At 42.8% G+C, this 16554-nt stretch overlaps 1 protein-coding gene across 7 annotated transcripts in view; it reads right to left on the bottom strand.

Moving 5' to 3' along the window:
* The window catches only part of ZNF512 (zinc finger protein 512), a 97976-nt gene that overhangs the window by 74676 nt on the left and 6746 nt on the right, over nucleotides 1-16554 (bottom strand). For 6 of the 7 annotated variants that reach the window (XM_075063521.1, XM_075063520.1, XM_075063524.1 and 3 more), the window contains exon 2: nucleotides 1212-1332. The exons of the other annotated variant lie outside the window; for it this stretch is intronic. The gene's annotated coding sequence lies outside the window, so the exon portion shown is untranslated. The remainder of the gene's footprint in view (nucleotides 1-1211; nucleotides 1333-16554) is intronic. 7 annotated transcript variants of the gene reach the window in all.

Genomic DNA, 16554 nt, shown 5'->3' with positions numbered 1-16554 from the left:
ACACTATATTAGTTGCTCAAGAAGCCACAACTGAGGAAGAAGTTTGGATTGGTTAAAAAATAATTTGGTTTACAAGGAAAGTGAAGACAGCTATATATAATACATATAAACAAATGGAAGAAGGGGGAAGTTGATAGCAATGAATATAAATCAGAAGCTAGGAATTGTAGAAAATTGATAAGGGAAGCAAAGGGACACAAGGAGAACTCTGTGGACAGCAGAATTAAGAACAAGGAGGATTTTTTAAAGTATATTGCAGAAAAAAGAATCTTAACAAGGCATTACTAATTGGAAATGATAGACTCATCAAATATAACACAGAAAAGGCAGAAGAATTCAGTAAATGTTTCTGCTCTCTGGGTAAAAACAAAAAACAACAAAAACCATTAGTCTATTCCATTAGTATCTCAGGAGAGTGTTAAACAGCAGCTACTGAAGTCAGACATTTTAAAATCAGTAGGTCTGGATAACTTGCATCTATGAGTTTCAAAAGAGATAACTGAGAGCTTACTGGATCATTAATGTTGATTTTCAATAAGTCTTGGAACAGCAGTGAAGTTCCAGAAGATTGGCTCTCTCCTAATATTTTTAAAAGAGATAATTGGGTGATTATAGGCCTGCTAGTCTGACATGGATCCCAGGCAGATAATGGAGTGGCTGATATGGGACTCAATTAATAAAGAATTAAAGGAGGGCAAGAAAAGCCTATCAACATGGATTTATGGAAAACAGATCTTGTCAAACTATTTTTTGTGTGTGAGAGATTATAAATTTGGTTGATAAAGGTAATAGTATTGATGTACCATAGATTTCTGTAAGGTACTTGACTTGGAACTCAACGTATTTTGAATAAAAATTAACATGGCATATATTAATGGATTAAAAGCTGGCTGAGATGTGTCAAACTGTAATTGTAAATAGGAAATCATCATCAAATGGGTGTGCTGTCTAGTGGGGTACCAAAGGGACCTATTCTTGCCCCTATTCTATTTAAACATTTTTTATTAATGACCTGGAAGAAGGCATAAAATTAGAACTGAAAGTTTGCAGATAACATAAATTGCGTGAGTGATAAATAAGGAAGAGGATAAGTCGCTGACACAGAGCAATCTGGATTGCTTGGTAAATTGGGTGCCAGCATACAATATGTATTTTAATATGGCTAAATGTAATGTATACATCTAAGAGCAAAGAATAGAGGCCATACTTACAGGATGGGGTATTCTATCCTGTGAAGCTGTGACTCTGAAAACGATTTGGGGGTCCTGGTGGATAGTCAAGTGAACATGAGGTCCCCAGTGTGGTGCTGTGGCCAAAAGAGCTAATGCAATCCTGAAATGCACAACTTAGATAATCTTCTGTAGGAGCAAAGATGTTATTTTACCTCTGTATTTGGCACAGGTGCGACCACTGCTCTAATACTGTGTCAAGGTCTGGTGTCCACAATTCAAGAAGGATATTGATTAATTGGAGAGGGTTCAAAGAACAGCCACAAGAATGATTAAACAATTATGGGTTTAAAAAATAAGCTTTATAGTGACGGACTCAAGGAACTCGATCTACTTAGCTTAAAAAGAAAATGTTAAGGGGTGACTTGACTATACTCTAAGTATCTACACGTGGAATAATTAGAGAAAGCTATAGCAGGACGTTCAAATTGTCTAGGTATAACAGGACTAGACAAATTCAGAACTGAAAATAAGGTGTAAAAGCTGAACACCAAGAGCACTTCCATTGGAACAACTTACTAAGGTCATGGTGGATTCTCCATCACTGACAATTTTTCAATCAAGATTAGGTATTTTTCTGAAAGATCTGGTCTGGGAATTATTTTGGAGATGTACTCTGGTCTGTGCTATACAGGAGGTCAGACTAGATGATCATAATGATCCTTTCTGTAATCTATGAAAAGGAGCCAATCAAATCCACATTCCAGGTCAGAGCTGATTTAATAACAGCCTTCCAAAGAAATGTAAATGCCAAGTTACGGAGTGAATCAGCAGCTGCCACAAGAGGCTATTGCACCACTAGTACTACCAGAGAATACACCTCCAGAGAGTTCTTTGTAAGAAAATCCAGCCAGAGTCTGTCGTTATGCTGCAGATGCAGACTGCACAGTTGCACAGTCTTGCCACTAGTGGACATTTGCTGCACACACCACAATTTGAGAGCTTTTACGCCATGAGCTACAAATACACAAATAATGTTTTACACTTGTGGCAACTGCTCCTACCTTTAGTTAGCATGGCTTGTGGCTCAGAAGACAGCATCATAACAAGCTCTGTGATTTACTCTATATTAAGACTTTCTGAATTGGGGTTCAGTGCTAAATAATGTCACCTATAAAAGACCTGCCCACAACCCTGAAGTACTTGGCTGTTTCCATTAATATGATCAGCAGCTAAATATTTTTCAATGTCAACATTTAAATTGCTGGTTGTTTAAGAGGTTCAGAACTTTCATAAGACCAAATGTGGCCCCTATCTTCTGCAAAGCACATGTAAATGAGATTTGCACAGAGAACAGAAGAGGAACTGAAGGAAAACAAATATCCCACACCATGATGCCAGATTGGTGGGGAGTCACAGAATTATAGAATATCCGGGTTTGAAGGGACCTCAGGGGGTCATCTAGTCCAACCCCCTGCTCAAAGCAGGACCAATTCCCAACTAAATCATCCCAGACAGGGCTTTGTCAAGCCTGATCTTAAAAACCTCTAAGGAAGGAGATTCTACCACCTCCCTAGGGAGCCATTCCAGTGCTTCACCACCTCTAAGTGAAAAGTTTTTCCTAATATCCAACCTAAACCTCCCCACTGCAACTTGAGACCGCATTACTCCTTGTTCTGTCATCTGCTTCATTAAGAACAGTCTAGATCCATCCTTTTTGGAACCCCCTTCAGGTAGTTGAAAGCAACATCAAATCCCCTCATTCTCTCTTCCGCAGACTAAACAATCCCAGTTCCCTCAGCCTCTCCTCATAAGCATGTGCTCCAGCCCCCTAATCATTTTGTTGCCTCCGCTGGACTCTTTCCAATGTTTCACATCCTTCTTGTAATGTGTGGCCCAAAACTGGACACAGTACTGCAGATGAGGCTCACCAATGTTGAATAGATGGCAATGCTCACGTCCCTTGATCTGCTGGCAAAAATTCCTACTTATAGAGCCCAAAATGCCTTAGCCTTCTTGGCAAAAGAGCACGCTGTGACTCATATCCACTTCTCGTTCACTATAACCCCTAGGTCCTTTTCTGCAGAACTGCTCGCTCCCTAGTCTGTACAGGGAAATGCGGATTCTCGTCTAAAGCAGGACCTCTGCACTTGTCCTTGTTGAACCTCATCAGGTTTCTTTTGGCCCAATCCTCTAATTTGTCTAGGTCCCTCTGTATCCTATCCCTACTCTCCAGCGTATCTACCACTCCTCCCAGTTTAGTGTCATCTGCAGACTTGCTGAGAGTACAGTCCACGCCATCCTCCAGATCCCAAGGGTTTCAGCCTTGGGTGCCGAGGCTCAGGTTACAGGTCCCGCACCTAGGGCTGAAGCTGTTGGGCTTTAACTTTGGCTTCTCCGCCCAGGGTGATGGGGTTCAGGCTTTGGCCCCTCAACCCAAGGCGGCAGGGCTTAGGATTTGGTCCCCCCTCCTGGGGTCGTATAGTAATTTTTGTCATCAGAAGAGGGTCGCAGTGCAATGAAGTTTGAGAACCACTGATCTAGTCTGACCTTCTTTACAACACAGACCACAGAACTTCCCCAAAATAATTCCTAGAGCATATATTTTAGAAAAAATGTTTAATCTTGATTTTAAAATTGTCAGTGATGGAGAATTCACCACAATGATGGTAAGCTGTCCCAGTGGTTAATTACTCTCACCATTAAAAATGAACATTTTATTTCCAGTCTGAATTTGTCTAGCTTCAGCTTCCAGCCATGTTATGCCTGTCTCTGACAGACCGAAGAGCCCATTATTAAACATTTGTTCCCCATGTAGGTACTTACAGACAGGGATCAAGTCACTCCTTAAATCTTCTCTTTGCTAAACTATATAGATTGAGCTCTTTGAGCCTATCACTATAAGGTCCGTTTTCTAATCCTTTAGTTATTCTTTGTTGCTCTTCTCTGCAGCTTATCAACATCCTTCTTGAATTATGGACACCAGAAACAGAAATAGTATTCCAGCAGCAGTTGCACCAGTACCAAATACAGAGATAAAATAATCTCTCTACTCCTACTCAAAAATCCCCTAAAACAAAATCTTACAATTAATGAGGTATGGTGACCCCTGTGAGCCAGCTCAATTCAGGCCCTAGATAAGCTATGGAAAATGTGCCGTTTATATAGCCCTTAAGGTAAAGGACATTGTTAAAAGGAGGGGATGGAATTCTGCAGTGAGAATTTCCCAGCTTTGTTCCTTGTTCTTAGCCAGATTTCACAAGAAATGTATGCATACTTTGTTTCCCAGAGATCTCTTGATCTTCTGTTGTCTGTGCCCAGGTCCCGTATCCTAGCAAAACAGAAAGAGGAACAATTCAGGATAGTACCATAAGGATTTTTCTTTTTGTGTTAGCTTTTCAGTTCACATAATAAACTGCACCTTATTAATCTGTCATATCACTTATGAAGGGGAAGCGCTATGCTCTTCAGTGAAAAAGTTATTGTCCCCACCTCAAACCCAGGTGAACTTGTAAAGAAATTAGAAAAGGGACCAACCCATGCAGTGGGAGATCTAATCTCTTCTCTTGCACTGGGGCACAATGAAGTTTTCATTATCCCAAGCCATTCATTCCCAATAAACTCAGCCTGGACTTTCTCACTTGATGGCAATTGCATTAGATCCCCAGCAACTCGTGCCAACTGCTAAAGTATTATTTTTTCTTAACATTTTTTCTATCGCAGTTTAGTGATTCTTACTATAGAGCGAGTAAGAATAGGCTTAGTCTCTACCCTGGATTAAACATTTTTCTCGTCACCCTCCATCATTGTTTCTGGGTTGTATACACTCCTGTCTCCTAACCTTTTCTCCTGGGTCTTATTCACCAAATCTTTTGCCATTTTTTCCACTCCAGTTTATCTGTCTCCATTATGAAATGAGAGGCTTCAAATGAATCCTCACCAGGTTGGGAAAGCACTTAAGACATCAAGGTGATAGGTGCCATATGAATTTCGAAGAGAGAATAAGGATCTCAGCTGCACACCATTAGTCCCACCCAAAGTCTCATTTTCCACTTCCCTCCTCTGTAACATCTCAGGCCTAAGTAAGTTTCAATATCAAGCAGTCAGCACAACCTTTTTCAATAGCCCTCTGTGCTTCAGGCTCGGGAACCCAGAATGTATAGCTTTCCTGTTCTAAATGCGTTGGACATCTACATCTTCACAGCATTACAAAACTGAAGATATGGATGGCACAATGTTGAGAAAAGCTATACCAGTGGTTCCCCAAATCCAGTGCCCAGTAAAGATATGATTAACTCAGGTGACAGAACAGCTGTGGTCCAGGATGAGCGGTCAAGTTCTATAATGGATTAGAAACTGGCTAAGAGACAGAAAACAAAGAGAAGGGCTAAATTGTCAAATTTTCTTCATGGCAAAAAGTTAACAGCAGATGCCACAAAGTTCCCTTTCAAGGATGGGGCTTGCTTAATGTATTAATTATCTGGAGGAGGGGGTTAGTAGAGAGGTGACAAAACTTGCAGATGACACAAATTATGTAGGCTGGTCTGAGAAAGAGGCAATGGGGAGAAACTTCAGAGGGATGCTAACAAAACAGGAAATGAGCAGCACGATTGTAAATGAATGTCAATGAATGCTGGCAACTGAATGTTGACAAATGCAAAGAAACGCACAATGGACGGAATAATTCACTATTCACATATACTACTGACTTCTAAATGTACTGTACAAGTCAGGAAAGATCTGTGGATCACTGTGGGCAGAACCAAAAAAGACAAAACAAAAAAAAGTTTGAATGCTTAAAGAATCAGATGGTGAAAAAAGTTATTATGGCTGTCAATCACAGTTAATTCATGATTAACTCAAAAAAATTAACTGCGATTAAAAAAAAATCACTATTAATTGCACAGTTAAACAATAGAATACCAACTGAAATTCATTAAATGTTTGTGGATGTTCTTCTACATTTTCAAATATTTTGATTTCTATTACAACACAGAATATGAAGTGTACAGTGCTCACTTTATATTATTACAAATATTTGCACTGTAAAAAAAAAAAAGGTATTTTTCAATTCACCTCATACAAGTAGTGCAATCTCTATCCTGAAAGTAACTTACAAATGTAGATATTTCTGTGTTACGTAACTGCACTCAAACAAAACAATGTAAAATTTTAGCACGTACATGTCCACTCAGTCCTACTTCTGGTTCAGCCAACCGCGAAGACAAATTTGTTTACATTTATGGGAGATATTGCTGCCTGCTTCTTATTTACAATGTCACCTAAAAGTGAGAGCAGGCATTCGCATGGCACATTTATAGCCAGCGTTGCAAGGTATTTACGTGCCAGATGTGGCACACAAAATGTTTAGCATTTCATGCTTCTGCCACCATTCCAGAGGACATACTTCCATGCTGATAATGCTCGTTAAAAAATACTGTTATTAAATTTGTGACTGAACTCCTTGGGGAAGAATTGTATGTCCCCTGCTCTGTTTTACCCACATTCTGCATATATTTCATGTTATAGCAGTCTTGGATGATAACCCAGCACGTTGTTTGATTTACCAACAATCACTGCAGATCTGACAAATGCAAAGAAGGTACCTGTGATATTCCCCTGTGGTGTTATCTGGACCAGTGATCTGCTAGGTCACTCCAATCCTTGACTCTGGGAACCAGCCTTACCCTGGTCTGCTGTGAAAACCCCCATGCCTGGGCTGTTCACGCACAGCCTCTAGCACGTAAGCTGCTCCCAGCTACTTGCAACGGAATGACAGTAGCCAATATCTCCAGTCCCAGAGACAACCCTAGCAACCTCCATCTTGCAGTGTCCAGTTATGCCTCCTGGACGCTGCAAGCTTATATGATGATGTTAATTTTACAGAAATTGATATGTACCAGGCTTGTTATCCCAAGGGGAGCCTCTAACACACTTCAAATCAAATGCATTGCTTCGGGTAGAACAAACAAATAAAGTTATTAACTATAAAGATAGACTAAGTGATTACAAGTCAAAACAAGTCAGATTTGGTCAAATTAAATAAAAGCAAAATGCATTCTAAGCTGATCTTAACACTTTCAGTGCCCTTACAAACGTAGATGCTTCTCACCACAGGTAGGCTGGTTGCTCTTCAGCCAGGCTCTCCCCTTTGATCAGCACTTCAGTTGCTTGGTGGTGGTGTATGTAGATGCAGGTGGAAGAGAGAGAGAGAGCCTGGCAAATGTCTCTCCCTTTTACTATGTCCTTTCTTTCCTCTTGGCTTTGCCCCCCCCCCCCCACTTCAGAGTCAGGTGAGCATTACCTCCTTGCAGTTCCAAACTGACCAAAGGAAGGGGAGTGACTCTCTCAAGAGTCTAACAGATTCTTTTGTTGCTGCCTAGGCCATCACCCTTTGTTCCTGCGTGGTCGGGCTGGGTTTGTCCCATCCACGCCCTGATGAAGTGCGAACTGCCTCTCTGCTCTTGGAGAGTTTTTGCCTGGGCTTATTTTAAGCCATGGGGATACATTTTCCACCTCATAACTACATACATTAATGTTATAGGTTATAATTTCATGTAACAATGATCAGCGCATCATGAGCCTTCGAAAGACACCTGACATGACAAACTTTGCATTGGATACCACACAATCAGTTTACAAGGATAAACATGGGTCTGCTAGCTGTCCCCCTGAGGTACAGAGCATCACAGTACCAATGTGAGATTTCTAAAAATAGCTAAAGCACGTTACCCAAAGCTTAAGAATCTGAAGTGCCTTCCAAAATCTGAGAGGGACGAAGTGTGCACGCTTTCAGAAGTCTTAAAAGAGTGACACTCAGATGTGGAAATTACAGAATCCGAACCACCAAAAAAGAAAAATCAACCTTCTGCTGGTGGCATCTGATTCAAAAGATGAAAATGAACATGCATCAGCCCACTCTGCTTTGGATCGTTATTGAGCAGAACCTGTCATCAGCACAATGCATGTCCTCTGGAATGGTGGTTGAAGCACGAAGGGAGATATGAATCTTTAGTGCATCTGGCACGTAAATATCTTGCAACGTTGGTTACAACAGTGCCATGCAAACGCCTGTTCTGACTTTCAGATGACACTGTAAACAAGAAGCTGGCAGCATTACTGCCTGCAAATGTAACCAAACTTGTTTGTATGAGCAATTGGCTGAAGTAGGACTGAGTGGACTTGTAGGCTCTAAACTTTTACATCGTTTTATTTTTTAATGCAGTTATTTTTTTGTACATAATTCAACATTTGTAAGTTCAACTTTCATGATAAAAAGATTGCACTATAGTACTTGTATTAGGTTATTTCTTTCGCTTTTTTACAGTGAAAATATTTGTAATAAATATAACATGAGCACTGTACACTTTGTATTGTGTTGTAACTGAAATTAATATATCTGAAAATGTAAAAAAAATCCTTCTATTATTGTTTAGCAGTGCAATTAATCATGATTCATCATTTTAATTGCTTGACAGCCCCAGTTATAACGGCACTATTAGAGAGACAAGGTGAGTGAGGTAATGTCTTTTACTGGACCAACTTCTGTTGGTGAGATAGAGAAGCTTTCAAGCCCACTTTATCTCCTGAATAACCTGGCATCAACATGGCTACAACTACACTGCATTCAAAAATGACATTATATAAGTCAGAGGCTCATCCTTCAGTTCTGGTGGCCACTCTATCTACTTCTGTATGACGAGAGATTGAAAAGATTGGACTGTTTAGTGAGGTGACAGAAGAGCAGGGATGAGACAGCAGGATAAAAAATGATGATTACATTTAAAACTGATAAAAGAAAGTATCTTTTTACATAATGCATAATCAACCTGTGGATCTCAATGCCACTATACTTTATTGAGGCCAAGAGCTTAGCACGATTCCCAAAAGGACTGGACAGTTATATGGACAATAAAACAACTTTAGTTAGTTATTGCAGGCAATACAGTATTAGCATTACTGTACACTTCTATTTTTTTTAATCTTTCTTTCAATCTATTGCTGTTTCTTCAGTCTGGATATTAAAAACAAAACAGTTCTAATTTTAAATCAGTCTGCTCTTAAAACGTTTTAGTGGTACACGCTAAACTATATGAAGGGGAAAAAAAGCCTCTTACAGGCTGCAGTACCACACAAATGTGAAAGAGAAAAATACTGCTGGAGGTGAGTTTCTATTAGTAGAGATAGCAGTTTCACTGTGCTTATGTCTTCACTGCAGAGTTAACTTGAGTTATGCACTCAAGTTACATTTCTCAAGTTAGTCAAGCTCAAGTGGTCACACTGTGAAATAACATTTGAGCTGCTGTGTCCACATTGCCATTGCACTCACTCTCATGTAACACTACAGGTACATCCAAACTACCCGCCACATCGGCGGGTAGCGATCGATCCCCGAATGCGCTCCCTGTCAACTCCGGAACTCCACCAGGGCGAGAGGCAGAAGCGGAGTCGATGAGGGAGTCGCGGCTGTCGATCCTGCGCCCTGAGGACGGGAAGTAAGTCTATCTAAGATACGTCAACTTCAGCTGCGCATTCTCATAGCTGAAGTTGGGTATCTTAGATTGACACCCCCCTACCAGTGTAGACCAGGCCTAAGACATCTGGGGACACATCCCATGGTTCTCTGCACTGCAATAAACTGAGTTACTCTATGAATTCTTCCCCAATAAATTGCAAAGAAGTTGTCTGTCCTTACAGGGGGAACTTTCGGACAGCATTGGAGGACCAATGGCACTCAAGTGGAGCTAGCCTATGTCCACACTACAGTGGTCATATTAGCAGCTGACAAGTGGTACTAACTCAAGCTTTAGCTTATACCCCCGGACAAACCAATCAATTTGAATCTAAAGCACCACCACACTCAAGTTAATAAGTTGTGTAGATGGAACTTGAGTTGTGGGTAACTCAAATTAACTTTGCTGTGAAGAAACCCTAGTGCACAGTGTTCACTAAAGGCTTCTGGCTCAATGTTGTCCAAAATGTTATGTGACTTTAGCGCCCTTGTGGCCAAGATGGAGTCTGCTCTGCAGGCAGCTCTGACCAAGAGAAGGCACGTGCAGGAATGCAGCAGGAGAAATCCCTTCCACCCCAGGGGCACCTGTTCCAAACCCCCCCAGAGTGAACACACACCCCCACAGGAAAAGTACAACGGATATAACAAAGGGAGATATTTATTTACAGAGGGATGAGAGGAGAAATAGAACAATAGGAAATATAAGGGGAGCAATAAAACAGGGCTGCATCCAAACCAAGGCCCCACGGGCCCAGTGGTAGCAGAGTCTGGAAGGGCAGACATCGAGCAATGTGTCTGCACACAGGAGTTCAGGAGGCCTGAGCAAAGTTCCAGTCCAGCGGTGACTCTTGGGTGTTCCTGGTTGTCTTTGGTGCCAGTGAACTCTCCCCAGCGAACTCCTCCAGTGCCCTCTTCTGTCACTCTCTGCAAAGCCCCACAGAGTGACCACCTTCCCACTTAACTAGCTACAACCTCTCTCCTTGTTCCCAATGCAGAGTCACAAGTCCCAGTACTCACAACCCCATGCAGCTCTGGGCAGCCGTGATCCTGGGTCCAGCTCTGGCCTGTCCTTCTCAGGCGATTCCTCCCTGGCACAGTGTCCCTCCTGGCTCGTGTCCTGGGCTGTCTCCAATCGGCCCTGTCCTCCTCAGGCCTCTGATAGGTTCTCCTCGCTTCACTTTTCTAGTGCCTGCTCACCGCCTCCCTCTCTCCCTGGAGCTCCAGCGCTGCCCCCTGGGGTTTCCCTCCTTTTTTATTACTCTCCCCCTCTCCCCTGGGAAAAAGAAGATTTAAAGGGGCCATGCTCTCTAAACCCCAAAGGGGTTACAGTTACAAAAGCACAAAAGCTTCCATTATGCCAACAAGAAGCAGGCACATGAAAAAGACAGTATCTTCATTCCAGGGCCATAACCCAGGTATCAGGCGCCAACCTCATTTTACTGATATCCAACCAATTTCCAAATACTTAAAGAAAGGTAAGTAGACAAAGTCCCTTGTCAGAAGTACCTAGATTCTAAAGAGACAATACACAAATTTAGGCACAGGATGGGATATTGATTAAACTGTGACATTTTACATGTAACTTATGGGTCCCCTGAATACCAGAGTGGATAAAAGTCAATGATTTAAAAAAAAATTGGATTTTTTTGATAAAATGCCTTTTGAGGAAAAACACACAGTTAAAGACAGTTTTAATTAAAATATATTATAGCTCAAAGATATTTCATCATGGAACAGGGATCATAAATTCTAATTCTATAGTATGAGACAATATATTCATGAAATGTTTAAGAAAAGTTTTGTAAATATGTTCCAATAGTTCATGGATTAGGGACCCAATTTTATGGGGTTCCAAATTAATCTACTCAATGGGATTCAGTGCTCAGTCCAGAAGATGCCATCAGGAAGATACCATCCCATAGTATTCTTGCCGGCAAGTTAAAGTATGGGCTGGATGAATGGACTATAAGGTAGACAGAAAGCTGGCTAGTTCGTTGGGCTCAATGGGTAGTGATCAATGGCTCCATGTCTAGTTGTTAGCCAGTATCAAGTGGAGTGCCCCAAGGGTCGGTCCTGGGACCGGTTTTATTCAATATCTTCATTAACGATACGGAGGATGGCATGGACTGCACCTTCAGCAAGTTTGCAGATGCCACTAAACTGGGAGGCGTGGTAGATACGTTGGAGGGTAGGGATAGGATACAGAGGGACCTAGACAAATTAGAGGATTGGGCCAAAAGAAACCTGATGAGGTTCAACAAGGACAAGTGCAGAGTCCTGCACTTAGGACGGAAGAATCCCATTCACTGTTACAGACTAGGGAACTGAATGGCTAGGAAGCAATTCTGCAGAAAAAGTACCTAGGGGTTACAGTGGACGAGAAGCTGGATATGAATTCAACAGTGTGCCCTTGTTGCCAAGAAGGCTAACGGCATTTTGGGCTTGTATAAGTGAGGGGCATTGCCAGGAGATCGAGGGATGTGATCATTCCCCCATTCGATATTGGTGAGCCTCGTCTGGAGTACGTGTCCAGTTTTGGGCCACACACTACAGAAAAGGATGTGAAAAATTGGAAAGAGTCCAGCGGAGGGCAACAAAATGATTAGGGGCTGGAGCACATGACTATAAGAAGAGGCTGATGGAACTGGCATTGTTACTCTGCATAAGAGAAGAATGAGGGGGGATTGATAGCTGCTTTCAACTACCAGAAAGGGGGTTCCAAAGAAGATGATTAGACTGTTCTCAGTGGTAGCAAATGACAGAACAAGAGTAATGGTCTCAAGTTGCTGCTGAGGGAGGTTTAGGTTGGATATTAGGAAAAAGTTTTCACTAGGAGGACGGTGAAGCACTGGAATGGGTTCCTAGGGAGGTATGAAATCTCCTTCCTTAGAGGTTTTTAAGGCAGGCTTGACAAAACCCTGGTCTGGGATGATTTAGTTGAGGATCGGTCCTGCTTTGAGCAGGGGGTGGACTAGATGACCTTCTGAAGTCTCTTCCAACCCTGATATTCTATGATTTATGGAAAAGTCTGGAGATAAATGTGAGAAGGGAGGGACAGGTAGTAGAACAAAAGTGAAACTGTTGAGCAGCATATTCCACAAGCTGAGTCTTTCTGAGTGTAGCCTTCATTGATTTGAAATCTACATGCCATTCTCTCACTAGAGGGGAAGCCTATAATGGCACCTGGCTGTAAAAGAGACCCAGTTTGGGAATATTTTAATCAAGTTCCTCTACCTGTGGGTAAGACAGGCATGCATGCAAAATGTAACAGCATCATGAGAAGTATTCCTTCTCAGAAGGAAGCTGCGTTGAAGATGTGAAAGGAACATGTCTGAACATGCAGGATCTTCAAGTTAGTAAACTTTTTATTCATACTTCTTTCTTAAGGACTGTCTGTTTCCCTTCTGGCTTATTCTTGAATTCTCATGTTTGAGCAAAAAATATAGTTGTTACTTTATGATATCATTTTAGATGCAGCTGTGATAAAAAATAAATAGCTGAAATAGGCAGATCTTCCTTTTACAATTTCACCTTTTCAGGAGCCAGCGAACAGGACTGCTAACAGGGAGTTTCAGTGGGAGTTTCCAGGGGGAGGTTCCAGAGGAGACTAAAAGCAGAGAAACCAACAAGCCAGAAGAGGGAAGGGGCAGGGGTCTGCCAGCAGCCCAGGCCTTGTTGGTGTCCCGTGGTGTGGTGTGAGGCTTGAACTGCCAGGCACAGAGTTGAAAGGGCATGATGGAGCAGAGGTAGCAGGCAGAGACACACTGAGGATGACCGGATGCGGTAGCTGTGGCATGTACATGGTCCTGGAGGGGGCACCTGAAAGGAGTTTTGTCTGCATGAAGTGCCGCCTGATAGAACTGCTGGAAGAAAAGATAAGAGGACTGGAGATGCAGGTGGAAACTCTGGCTGAGTTTAGAAGGGGGTTTGAGCAGATGATGGAAGACAGACATGATGAGGCACAGGGGATAAGCTCAGACGAGCAGATGGAAGCAGGACCGAAAGAATTCTGAGGAGGGGCTGCTGGGTGAGGAAAGTGGAAGGTGGAAGCATGTGACTAGGAGAACCAGGCAGAGGAAAAGACGGGCCAGCGACGGAGAAATAGAACTCAGGAACAGGTTTGCTGGGTTGGAAAATGAAGATGGAGCACAGCAGGTGCTCGCTGAAGGAGAGAGGGCGAGGAAAAAGAGGCGAGCGGCTAGTCCTGCAGAAGGAGGGGAGGAGTCAATGGAGGCGACACCCAGTATGAGCCCTAGGAGGATTGCGAGGGCGAAGACGAATCGAGAGGGCTTGCGGCCAGCTGGTGCGGGGGATAGACCGGAGAATCACACTGTCGCCAGGAAAAGGCAAGTCTACGTGATTGGAGACTCTTTACTGAGAAGATAGACAGGCCTGTAACTAGACCTGATCGGGAGAACAGAAGGGTGTGCTGTCTGCCGGGGGCTAAGGTACAGGATGTGGACCTGAGGCTGAAAAGGATCCTAGCGGGAGCGGGAAAGAATCCGTTGTGTCCTTCATGTGGGAACGAATGATACGGCTAGTCACTCGCTGGACTGTATCAAGGAGGACTATGTCAGACTGGGGAAGACGCTCAAGGAAATCGAGGCTCAGGTGATCTTCAGTGGGATTCTGCCGGTTCCTAGAGCGGGGCGAAAAGTAGTACGAATGTCGCGGATAGCAATGACAGACAGGCGAGCGGCACAGGAGCCAGCGAACAGGACTGCTAACAGGGGTTTCAGTGTGGAGTTTCAGGGGAGGTTCCAGAGGAGACTAAAAGCAGAGAAACCAACAAGCCAGAGGAGGGAAGGGCAGGGTCTTCCAGCAGCCCAGGCCTTGTTGGTGTCCCGTGGTTGGGTGTGAGCGTGAACTGCCAGGCACAGAGTTGAAGGCATGATGAGGCAGAGGGACAGGCAGAGACGCACTGAGGATACCGATGCGGTAGCTGTGGCATGTACATGGTCCTGGAGGGGCACTGAAAGGAGTTTTGTCTGCATGAAGTGCCGCCGGATAGAACTGCTGAAAAAGATAAGAGGACTGGAGATGCAGGTGGAAACCTGGCTAGTTTAGAAGGGGTTTGAGCAGATGAGGAAGACAGACTGAGGAGGCACAGGGATAAGCTCAGACGAGCATGGAAGCAGGACGAAAGAATTCTGGGACCTGCTGGGTGAGGAAAGGGGAAGGTGAAGCTAGGTGACTAGGAGAACCAGGCAGAGGAAAGACAGGCCAGCGATGGAGAAATAGAACCAGGAACAGGTTTGGCTGGGTTGGAAAATGAAATGGAGCACAGCAGGTGCTCGCTGAAGGAGAAGGGTGAGGAAAAAGAGGCGAGAGCTAGTCTGCAGAAGGAGGGGAGGAGTCAATGGAGGCGACACCCAGTATGAGCCCTAGGAGGATTGCGAGGCGAAGACGAATCGAGAGGGCTTGCGGCCAGCTGGTGCGGGGGATAGACCGGAGAATCACACTGTCGCCAGGAAAAGGCAAGTCTACGTGATTGGAGACTCTTTACTGAGAAGAATAGACAGCCTGTAACTAGACCTGATCGGGAGAACAGAAGGTGTGCTGTCTGCCGGGGGCTAAGGTACAGGAGTGTGGACCTGAGGCTGAAAAGGATCCTAGGCGAGGCGGAAAAAATCGGTTGATTTCCTTACATCTCATGAACGAATGGATACGGCTATCACCGATCAAGAGTATGCAGCGGAAGAACAAAATCGAGGCTCAGGTGATCTCAGTGGATTCGCCGCCAAGGAGGCGACGACACAGCGACAAGAGTGTGGCATATCCTAGCATGGACATAAGGAGGATGGCATGAAGAGGATACGGAGAACGCTGTTCGCTCGGGAATGGACTTCACTAAGCAAGAGGGAATAGACTTCTAGGATGGAGCTTGCCGACCTCATAAGAGAGCTTTAAACTAGGAAGTTGGGGGAGATGGTTGGGAGATGTTCAGGAGATCTCCACGCCGGAATTTAACTAAAAAAAAAAAAAAAAAGTAATCACTGATTTAAGGACATATCAAGTGTACAGCAGCATAAGCCCAGTTCCAGAGAATGAGAAAATACATGGTGAATGTGTTACTTTGAAAAGTAACTAGAACTGGCATTGTTGATTTCCATGTTTATTGCTTCTCACTGAGCAACTGTGGTCAGTTTACAAACAAATGGAAGATTTTTTTTTTTTTTTTTTTTTTTTTTTTTTTTTTTTTTTTTTTTAAATCACCACTTCTGCAAAGTCAACCTGGGACATGAAAATTAATTGAGGATGTTTCCTTCTGCATCACTACCAGAGATTTTGTCAAAGCCAAATTATACCTTCCCTTATTCCTGAATACCCTTTGTCTTCAATGACCTGCATAACTATAATTGATTGGTCCTGTAATGGGGACTTGCTCAGCATTCTCTTGACATTGCACCACCTATTTATAGAAACAGTCTTTACTAGTTATCAATGAAGGAGCAAATGACAAAACATTCAGGCCAAGTGCTATGAGATATACACGCATATGCCTAATCTTTCACTTTCATATATGCACAAACTTAGCACTGGGAAAAATCATGCACCAGATTGTAATTTTTTTATTTTATTTTTTATATTATACCAATAAGGACAATTACAAATGACCAGTTAGTATATCAACCAAGCAAACAAAACTAATTACCAAATCAATATCTATTACTACTAAACCAATTTCCAATTAGAACAGCAATTTCAAAACCAGTTACCAACTAAAATAAAAAATGTAAAATCAAAGTCAAAATCAAAGTGAAACGTTTCAGTTGACCTCAAATTCATTTGGGGGAAAATTAAGTTTCACGGAAAATTGTGAATTTTGACTTCTTGTGGTTCAGAATGAAAAATGGTTTTAAATGTCAGAAT

Source organism: Chelonoidis abingdonii, chromosome 3, assembly GCF_003597395.2.
Source record: "Chelonoidis abingdonii isolate Lonesome George chromosome 3, CheloAbing_2.0, whole genome shotgun sequence".
Lineage (NCBI taxonomy): Eukaryota > Metazoa > Chordata > Testudines > Testudinidae > Chelonoidis > Chelonoidis abingdonii.
Note: the sequence above shows the minus strand (reverse complement) of the source record. Positions and strands in the feature narration are given on the sequence as shown.